This window comes from Urocitellus parryii, chromosome 6 (genome assembly GCF_045843805.1).
Source record: "Urocitellus parryii isolate mUroPar1 chromosome 6, mUroPar1.hap1, whole genome shotgun sequence".
Classification (NCBI taxonomy): Eukaryota; Metazoa; Chordata; class Mammalia; order Rodentia; family Sciuridae; genus Urocitellus; species Urocitellus parryii.
The window spans coordinates 101,682,765-101,692,390 of record NC_135536.1 but is presented as its reverse complement, the minus strand read 5'-3'; the positions used below and the strand labels follow the sequence as shown (position 1 = coordinate 101,692,390).

Genomic DNA, 9,626 nt, shown 5'->3' with positions numbered 1-9,626 from the left:
CTATTTAATTTTTTTAAGGTAAAACCTGTTAGGAATGTAAAATGATACAGTCACTATAGAAAACAGTTCGGCAGTTCCTCAAAAAGATACCATATAACCCAGCTACTCTACTTCTAGATATATGCTGAAGAAAATTGAAAATACATGCTCACACAAAATGTTGCATGTGAACATTCATAGCATCACTATTCACAATAGCCAGAAAGTGAAAACATCCAAAATTCCTATCAATTAAGCAACTGGATAAATAAAATGTAGTCTATCCATACGATGGAATGTTATTCAGTCATAAAAAGAATGAAGTGTTACTACATGGTATAACATGAATAAGCCCTCTAAATATTATAAGTGAAACAAGATAGATACAATAGACAAGATATTGTATGTGTATTTATATGAGATACCCAGAACAGTCAATTCCATATGGACAAAAAGTAGGTTGTAAGGGAATGAACAGAGAAGATCATTGGGATTGACTACTAATAGGTATGAGTTTTGTGGGGGGAAGGCAGTGAAAATATTTTGGGAATAAATTGTGATGATAGTTGTGCAACATTGTAAACAGTCTAAAAATCACTAAACTGTATACTTTTAAATTATTGAAATGGTGAATTTTTTGTGCATTTTATTTCAATTTAAGAGACTTGCTTATATCCTGTCCATGAGAAACTTACTTTAATGAAAAGACATAAATTGTCAAAGTAAAGAGTAGAAAATTGTATCTCAAAACACTAGTCAAAGGAAAGTTGGAGTGGCAATTTTAGTATCAGAAAACTGGAGTTCAGAACAGGAATGTTTCCTGGGATTAAACAAAAGAAAAGTAAATAACAATGAAGAGATCTACATACACACAAATGCTAAGATTATGGGCACCCAGCAAAATATCTTCAGAACACAGGAAGAAAAATCTAATATAATTGAAAAAGATATAGAAAATCCAATTTTGTTTGGTAATTTGAACACTTTTGTCTTTGTAATCAATCATTAAAGCAATTGGAACAAAAATCCATAAAGAATTAGAAGACCTATACGATACTAACAACAACCTTAACCTAACTGATATTCATACAACACTTCTTCTATGAAATATTTATTCTTTTCAAGAAAATGTCAAACATTCTCCAAAACAGATGATATTCTGGGCCATAAAACGAACAACAACAGAATTAAAAGAATTAAATGTGTATGTTTCCTGATCAAAACAGAATTTAAAGTACAAATAAACATTTATCAAAAAATGTTTGGAAAAAAATTAAAACTCTTCTAAATAGTCAATGAGTCAAACTTACAAAGAAAATAAAAATATTTTGAATTGAATGTAAATGAAAATCCAATATACCAGAACTATTGAGATACAGATAGGGCTGCCTTTGAGGGAAAATTTTAGCATTAATGTTTATATTAGAAAATTATAATTTGATTAGAAATTAAAGATCTGGGCTTTTATTTTAATAAAGAAGAAATTTCATGTGGAAAGGAAAAGTAGCTAGTATCACAAAAGCAAAAATGAAAAGAACAAAGTTGAAAGACTCTTGCTACAAGATTTTGAGAGTATATAAATACTCAGGTAATCAAGATAATATATTATTGCTTGAAATATAGATATATACATCAATGGAACCAACAGTACAAAACAAAATCCTTGGATAAAACAGTCCACTGATTTTTCAATAATAATAGAAAAGCAATCCAATAGACAAAAGAGTCATCATTTTTTCAACAAATAATATGGAAAAGCTGCAGATACATTTCAAAAGCAAAACAAAATCTCAACCTATACTTCAGACCATAAACAAAAATATTAGGTCAAAATGGATAGTAAATACAAATGAAAAATCTAAATCTATAAAGATACTGCTTTGTGACTTTAGTTTATGCAAGTATCTCATACTCGGATATCTTCATCAATAATTCCATGTACCATAAGAGAAAAATTTGACAAAAATTTCCCATCAAATTAAAAAAAATTGAACTTCAACATTTCAAAAGACTATGGTGAGAACATTAAAAAACAACAACAAATAAGCAACAGACTGAGAGAAAGTATTTGAAAATTAAATGTCATTAAAAAGATCTCATGTTCTGAATGTATAAAGAATTCTAAAAACTCAAAAAGAAGAAACAAACAACTCAGAAAAAAAGTTTTGTGAAAGATGTGAATATATATTTTACATATAAAAAAGGACACATGGATAATAAATAGGCACATAAAAAGATGTTCTACATCAATAGTGCTAAGATAAATTCAAATTAAAACATAACATGATTCTACTACACAACTATTAGAATGACCAAAAAAGAAACCCCCAAAAAACAACCAAAACTACTTTATAACAATGCTGTGAAGATATGAAGCAAAGTAGAATCCTTATGCATTATTGGTAAGAATTTTAAAATGGTATGCATTTTGAATGAATTTTCAATTTTTAATTCAAATTCAAATTTAAATAAACATATTATATGGCACAGCAATTCAATTTCTAGATATTTACCCAAGAAAAAGCAAAATATGTTTCCACACAAAAACCTGACCATGCATATAGGGTAATAATATCCTATAGGGTAATAATATCCATCTCATTCCATCATCCTTCCCTATATCCATGTATGATTACACTACTGGTATGATTCTGCACCATATTCATCCAGAGGAAGAAGTTGTGCTCCATTTATGTACAATGTGTCAAAATGCATTCTACTGTCATGTATAATTAATTAGAACAATTTTTTAAAAATCTGACTATGATTATTTTTACAGCCCCTCTATTCAAAATCACCAAAAACTAGTAGTAAGTCAAATGTATTATCATAGTAGTAAAAAGTGGATCCAATTCATACGGCTTTCAACTGGTGAATGAATAAGTAACTGATACATCTATGCAATGATTCAATACTCAGCAGTAAAAAAGCACAAATGAATGATAAGTGACTAAAATGCATAATGCTAAATAAAAGAAGCTAAGTACACAACTCTGTATGCTATATAATTTCACTGACATTATATGACATTTTTAAAAGGCAAAACTAGAGGGACAGAAAAAAAGATCTGTAATTGACAGGGTCTGAGGGGAGGGGAAAGGGTGGATCACTCAGGGGGATATACAAATTTGGAGGAATAATAGAACTGCTCTATATCTTGATCATAGTGGTAGTATGTAATTTTATGAAGTTACCAAAACTCATAGAACTATATAGTTAAAATGGCAAAGATTATTTATTGAGATTATATCTTAATAAACCTGGATTTAAGAAAAACTAATGGAAGAATTAATGTGGAATAATAAAACAATCTCCCCAAAATAGGAAAAAAGAAAGGACAGATAAGATAAATGAAAAATAAAATAAGCATGATGGTAAAGTCAATTACATGAGTAATTACATGAAATGCAAATGGACTGAATACCTCATCTAAAAGGCCATGATTACCTGACCAATTTTTTTAAAAAACAACCCAAGTCTATTCTGTTATGCTTTAAAAATAAATACACAAAATGATTGAAATCCTAAGAATGAAAAAATATTATCATGAAAACACTAACTTAAAGTAATTCTATGCAATCATATTAATGTCAAAGAAAGTAAACTTAAAGGCAGGAAACATACTAGAGATAAATAGTGGCATTTCATAAAGATAAAGAGGCCTATTCACCAGGAAATTACACCAGTCCTAAATTTTTATATCTGTAATAACAGTTTTCAAATAATATGAGCAAACATTGATAGAAGTAAATCAGAAATTGACAAATCTCCAATGGTAGTTTAATACACCTAAGTCTGATACTAGACACAAGAGAAAAAACTTGATAACAAACATGAAAAATTGTACAGAATATTTGAGCAAAATGACTAACCAACTGTATTTACTTGAGATATTTGTAGAACACTGCATCCAGTAATTTCAGAATGAATTTTTTTTCAAGTGCACATGAAATGTTTTCAAAATAAACAATATGTGACACATAAAACAAGCCTAAACAAACTTCAAAAACTTGAAACCATAATAGGATATGTTCTCATACTATGGTGGAATTAGAGTAGAAATTAATTAATAGAAAGATAACTAGAAAATCTGAAAATGCTTGGAAATGAATCAATGCTTTTCCAAATGACCCTAATAGTCAAGAAATTACAATGAAAATTGATAACAAAAATGCAACACCTCTTGGGCTGGGGTTGTGGCTGAGTGGTGGAGCACTCACCCAGCATGTGTGAGGCACTGGGTTCAATCCTCAGCACAACATAAAAAAAATAAATAAACAAAGGTATTGTGTCCATCTACAACTAAAAAAAAAAAATTAATGCAACACATCTAAATTTATGTGAGCAAAACAATGTAGGCTGAAGAGTGATTTATTCCCTTTCTAAGCTCAAAATTTCTCTTGCTTGCCTATTCTGAAAATGGAATTGGGCCCTTTAAATATTTTTCTTTGCCAACTGGAGCTTTGTCTTTAGAGAGCACTAGAAGAACCTTGTGGGAAGAAAGTATTTTGCTTCCTGGTTTGGGTGCCTGTGTTAGGCAAGCTTCTCCAGCGCGCATGTGTCGTGTCCGCCCCCCCCACTCCCCCCAACCCCCCCGACCCCTCCCCCACCCCACCCCCTCCGACCAAATTTCTGCAGTGTACAGTAAACAGAGTGAACAGAGGCACTTTCCCTTGGCACCGGCCTCAGGTAGTTGTATAGCAGTGCCCCCAGTGAAGCACCTCCCCACTAACATCTTTTGCTGCCACTCCAGAGGGTAGATTTCCAACACATTTTGCCTTTAAGGGAAAACATCAAGGTCTCTGTCATTCAGTAAGCCCTAGCAGTGCAGCAAGGTCTGCATCTCAGGTCTCCTTGGTCTCTTCTTTGGGTGTGATATCTGAGTGCTAAGAGGAGTGACTCTTTCCTTTATTTACTGTGCCTATATTATTTAGAATCCTCTTTACTTCTTGCTAGCCAATCTCTCATTACTCAAACACCCTTGTATGGTTAATAATTCTTTATACTAAACATTTGCAGTTTAAATTATTGTAGGGATCATCTCTTCTGATTATATTTATTGATTTGCAGTACTTAATGGGAATCCAACTTTACTTGGGTGTATTAGAGTAACAACAACAAAAAAATATTCATTTGTAAGTTACCATCTCAGAGGTTTGAAAAAGAACAGAACATAGAAAGAAATTAATAATAATGAAAACAGGAAGTGATGGAATAGAAAGCTGACAAAAAAATCAACAAAGTCAAAATTGTTTTCTTTGAGTATATCAACTAACTAGATAAATTCGTATCAAGATCAATCAAAAGAGAAAAAAGAATGAAAGTATGGGCTGACTCAGTGGTAGAGCATTTGCGTAGCATGTGCAAAAGCCAAAAAGAGGGGGGAAAAAGGAAAAGGAAAAGAAGAAGAGTAAAAATATAAATTACTAATATCAGAATTAAAGGGAAATAAAACTATATAGGTCCTACAGTCATAGAAGAGAATAGAGAGATATTTTCAACAATTTTATACAGATAAATTTGACAAACTATGCAAAATAATTTTTAATAAAGCCCAAGTTATCTTAACTGATCAAAGGAAAATCATAAAATCGGAATCACTGTTAAACATATTAAATCTATAATTTATCCCCAAAGAAAATTTCAAGTCTGATGTCTTTCAGAAAGGTAATTTCATCAAAATATTTAAGAAATAAATAATTATCAATCCTACCCAATTTATTTTAAGGAATAAAGAGAACAATTTCTCCTAGCTCATTTTGAAGCTATCATAACCCTGACACAAAAATATAACAAAGATATTACAAGAAAATTATAAGGCTTATGAACATATGCACAAAAATTAAAACAAAGTATTAGATAATCAAATCCAGATAATAAATACAAAGAATAATATATCATGACCAAATTTGGCTTTTTTCAGAAGTAAAAATTGGTTTAAACTTTGAAAGTTAATCAGTATTATTCATCTTATCAACATAATAAAGGTGAAAACCATAGGACCACCTCAACCAATACAAAAACACCTCCAATTAAGTTAACCACTAGTTCATAAGAAAATTGGGGATAGGAGAGAACTTTTTTATTTTTATTTTTATTTTGTAGTAGATGGACACATACCTTTATTTTATTTATTTATTTTTATGTGGTGCTGAGGATGGAACTCAGTGCTTCAAGCATGCTAGGCTTTTTTTTTTTTTTTTGTAGTTCCACACTGAGCTACAACTCCAGCCCTAGAAGAGAACTTCTTTAAGATGATAAAGGTTATATATAAAAATTCTAGGGCTGAAGGTGAGCGGGCACCAGTGTGGATTGGAGAGCTACCTGACCTAGAGTGGTCGTTACAATGGAAGGAACTGATAATTTCAAGACACCAAGCAAATTATCCGAAAAAAAAAGGAAATCTGTGTTATGTTCAACTCCATATATAACTATCCCTGTCTCTCCATTTATGTAGAAGCTTGGCTTTGGGACTGGGGTAAATGTTTACCTAATGAAAAGACCTCCTAGAGGTTTGTCTCATTCTCGTTGGGCTGTGAAAAAGATTAATCCTATCTGCAGTGATGATTATCGGAGTATATATCAAAAGAGACTAATTGATGAGGCTAAGATTTTGAAAAGCCTTCATCATCCAAACATTGTAGGTTATCGTGCTTTTACTGAAGCCAGCAATGGCAGTCTGTGCCTTGCTATGGAGTATGGAGGTGAAAAGTCTCTAAATGATTTAATAGAGGAGTGAAATAAAGACAGCCAGGATGCCTTCCCAGCAGCTGTAATTTTAAAAGTTATTTTGAACATGGCAAGAGGGCTAAAGTATTTGCACCAAGAAAAGAACTGCTTCATTGAGATATAAAGTCTTCAAATGTTGTAATTAAAGGTGATTTTGAAACAATTAAAATCTGTGATGTAGGAGTCTCTCTACCATTGGATGAAAATATCACTGTGACTGATCCTGAGGCCTGTTACATTGGTACTGAGCCATGGAAGCCCAAGGAAGCTTTGGAGGAAAATGTCATTATTACTGATAAGGCAGACATATTTGCATATGGCCTTATTCTATGGGAAATGATGACTTTATCTATTCCACACTTTAATTTTTATGATGATGATGATGATGATGAAGATAAAACTTTTGATAAAGGTGACTTCAATGATGAGGCATATTATGCAGCTTTGGGAACCAGGCCACCTATTAATATGGAAGAACTGGATGAATCCTACCAGAAAGTAACTGAACTCTTCTCTATAAGCACTAATAAGGATCCTAAAGATCGTCCCTCTGCTGCACACATGGTTGAAGCTTTAGAACTAGATGGCCAGTGATCATGTTCATGACCACCTCACCATGTGTGGTTTGTGTCTATAATGTTCTGTTTATTTGGATACATTTATATAATTACTATGATGATCTACAGTTACTAGTCTCTGAAAGAGGCCTATTGTAGGACTATAGTATTGTTAACATTTGAATTACTTCTTAAGGCTATTTTTTATATTTGCATGATAAGCACTCAGTATTATACTGGATTTTCTGTGAAGTTTAAAAAACTAGCTCTGCAGTCCCTTAAATGTTGCTTATATAAATGTTGAGAGACACAGCCGAAGGGGCCCCAGCAAACTTCCAGCTGCCAGCAAACTTCCAGCTGCCGGCTGATGATTGGCTCACAGCGGCCCCAGCAACATCTAGCTGATTGGCTCCTATGTGGTGATGCTCTTCCTTATTTTTTTTTTTCAAAAGAAACTAACTTTATTTTTAGAACCACACACGCCAAACAAAATAGCTCCTCAGGAAAAACCCTCAGAGCCCAACTGCCACCACCGGCTTCCCACAAGCCTCTCTCACTCAAAAACACAAGCCTCCCCCACTCCCACAATCCTCCTGCTCTTGAGGCCAATTGGCTGGGTTGCGTGGGCGGAGCCAAAGAAGTCCCCCAATGAGCAGCTCCGTAGTCTGAAATGGCAGGAAAACAGCCCAATGAGCATCACCACAGAGGAGCCAATCAGCTAGATGTTGCTGGGGCCGCTGTGAGCCAATCATCAGCCGGCAGCTGGAAGTTTGCTGGGGCCCCTTCTGCTATGGCTCTCAACATATAGAGTTAAAACACTAGCTATAAATGTTGTAAACTGTCTAATATTAATTTGAATTGGATGACCATAACTTTTACTAATGATTGTTGTTACATATTTTCTTTTTATGGATCTATTAAAATTAGCACTTTATACAGTGCAAAAGCCTGCATTTGCTTCTATTTTTTTGGCTGATGTACTTATTAAATGGTCACTAGAACTTGAAGAAAAAAATGACTCAATAGAAAGCTCCTTGGGTAATTTGATTTTTTGGCTTGTCTTGCTGTCTTGGATCTCCCCAGTCTTAGTTGTTTACTTTAATTTACTTAATGTATTTTTGGTACTGATCCCTTTTTTAGTTTTTATTTATTAATCTGTACTGTATTCCAAGGTTGTATAAAAATAATAGAACTCAAGTAGGACAATACAAAATAAAGGATAGTTTTCATACTGAAAAAAAATAAAAATAAAAATTCTACTGTTACATATCTAATGATTAAATGTCAAGTGCTTTCTCTGAGTTCAGAAATAATTCAAGTATATTTAATTACACTATTAATCATTGCCTCTGTGGGTTCTCATTAGTGTAAGAAGGCAATAACAACAACAAAAATTGTAAGGTATAAATAATGGAAAGAAGGATCTAAAGCTGTCATTCTGGATGACATGGTTTTTACATAAAAAACTCAAAAGAATATATACACATTTAGCATTAGTAAATTCACTTAGATCACTGGATATAAAACCTAAGGTATTTGCAAAAAGAATTAATAAATAAAATAATATTTAAGCAATTAATTTCATTGGAAAACATCATGTTTCTAGAAAAAATCTGAGGAAAGACATGCAAGATCACAAAAACTGAAAACTACAGAATATTTCAGGGAAAATTAAAGATCTAAATAGAAAACTAGATATACCATGCTCATGGATTTGCAGATTCAATATTGTAAAAATGTCAATTCTCCCTAAATTAACTTATCAATTCCATGCAATCTCAGCCAAGATCTCATTGTGTTTTTCTGTGGAAATTTATTAGGGGCATCTAAAATTTATAAGGGGATGCAAATGGCCTATAATAGTCAAGAAATCAAGAAGAAGACATTGTTGGAGAATTTACTACCATCATATGTTAACATTTAACATAAAGTGATATTGGCCAAATTATATTGTGTGGATGTACTAATACGTAACAACAAATTCCACCATTATGTACAATTATAATGCACCAATAAAAAATGTGCTGGGAGAGCTAGATGCAGTGGCACATGCCTGTAATCCCAAGGGCTTGGGAAGCTGAGACAGGAGAATCATGAGTTCAAATCCAGCCTCAGCAAATAGTGAGGTGCTTAGTAACTCAGTAAGACCCTGTTTCTAAATAAAATACAAAATAGAGCTGGAGATGTGGCTCGGTGGTTGAGTGCTCCTGAGTTCAATCTCTGGTACCAAAAAAAAAAAAATGTTGAGGGAAAAAATTTTAATTTGATTTTTAAAAATTCTTACTATAAAGCTACACTATTTAAGACAGAGGGGTATTTATGTGATGATATATAAATAGACCGGTAGAAGAGAAGGGTTTA

General features: G+C 32.6%; 1 pseudogene; it reads left to right on the top strand.

Annotated features, from left to right (window-relative positions):
- The first annotated feature begins 6,325 nt into the window (after positions 1–6,325).
- On the top strand, positions 6,326–7,302 carry LOC113200126 (lymphokine-activated killer T-cell-originated protein kinase pseudogene; annotated as a pseudogene).
- Positions 7,303–9,626: the final 2,324 nt, after the last annotated feature.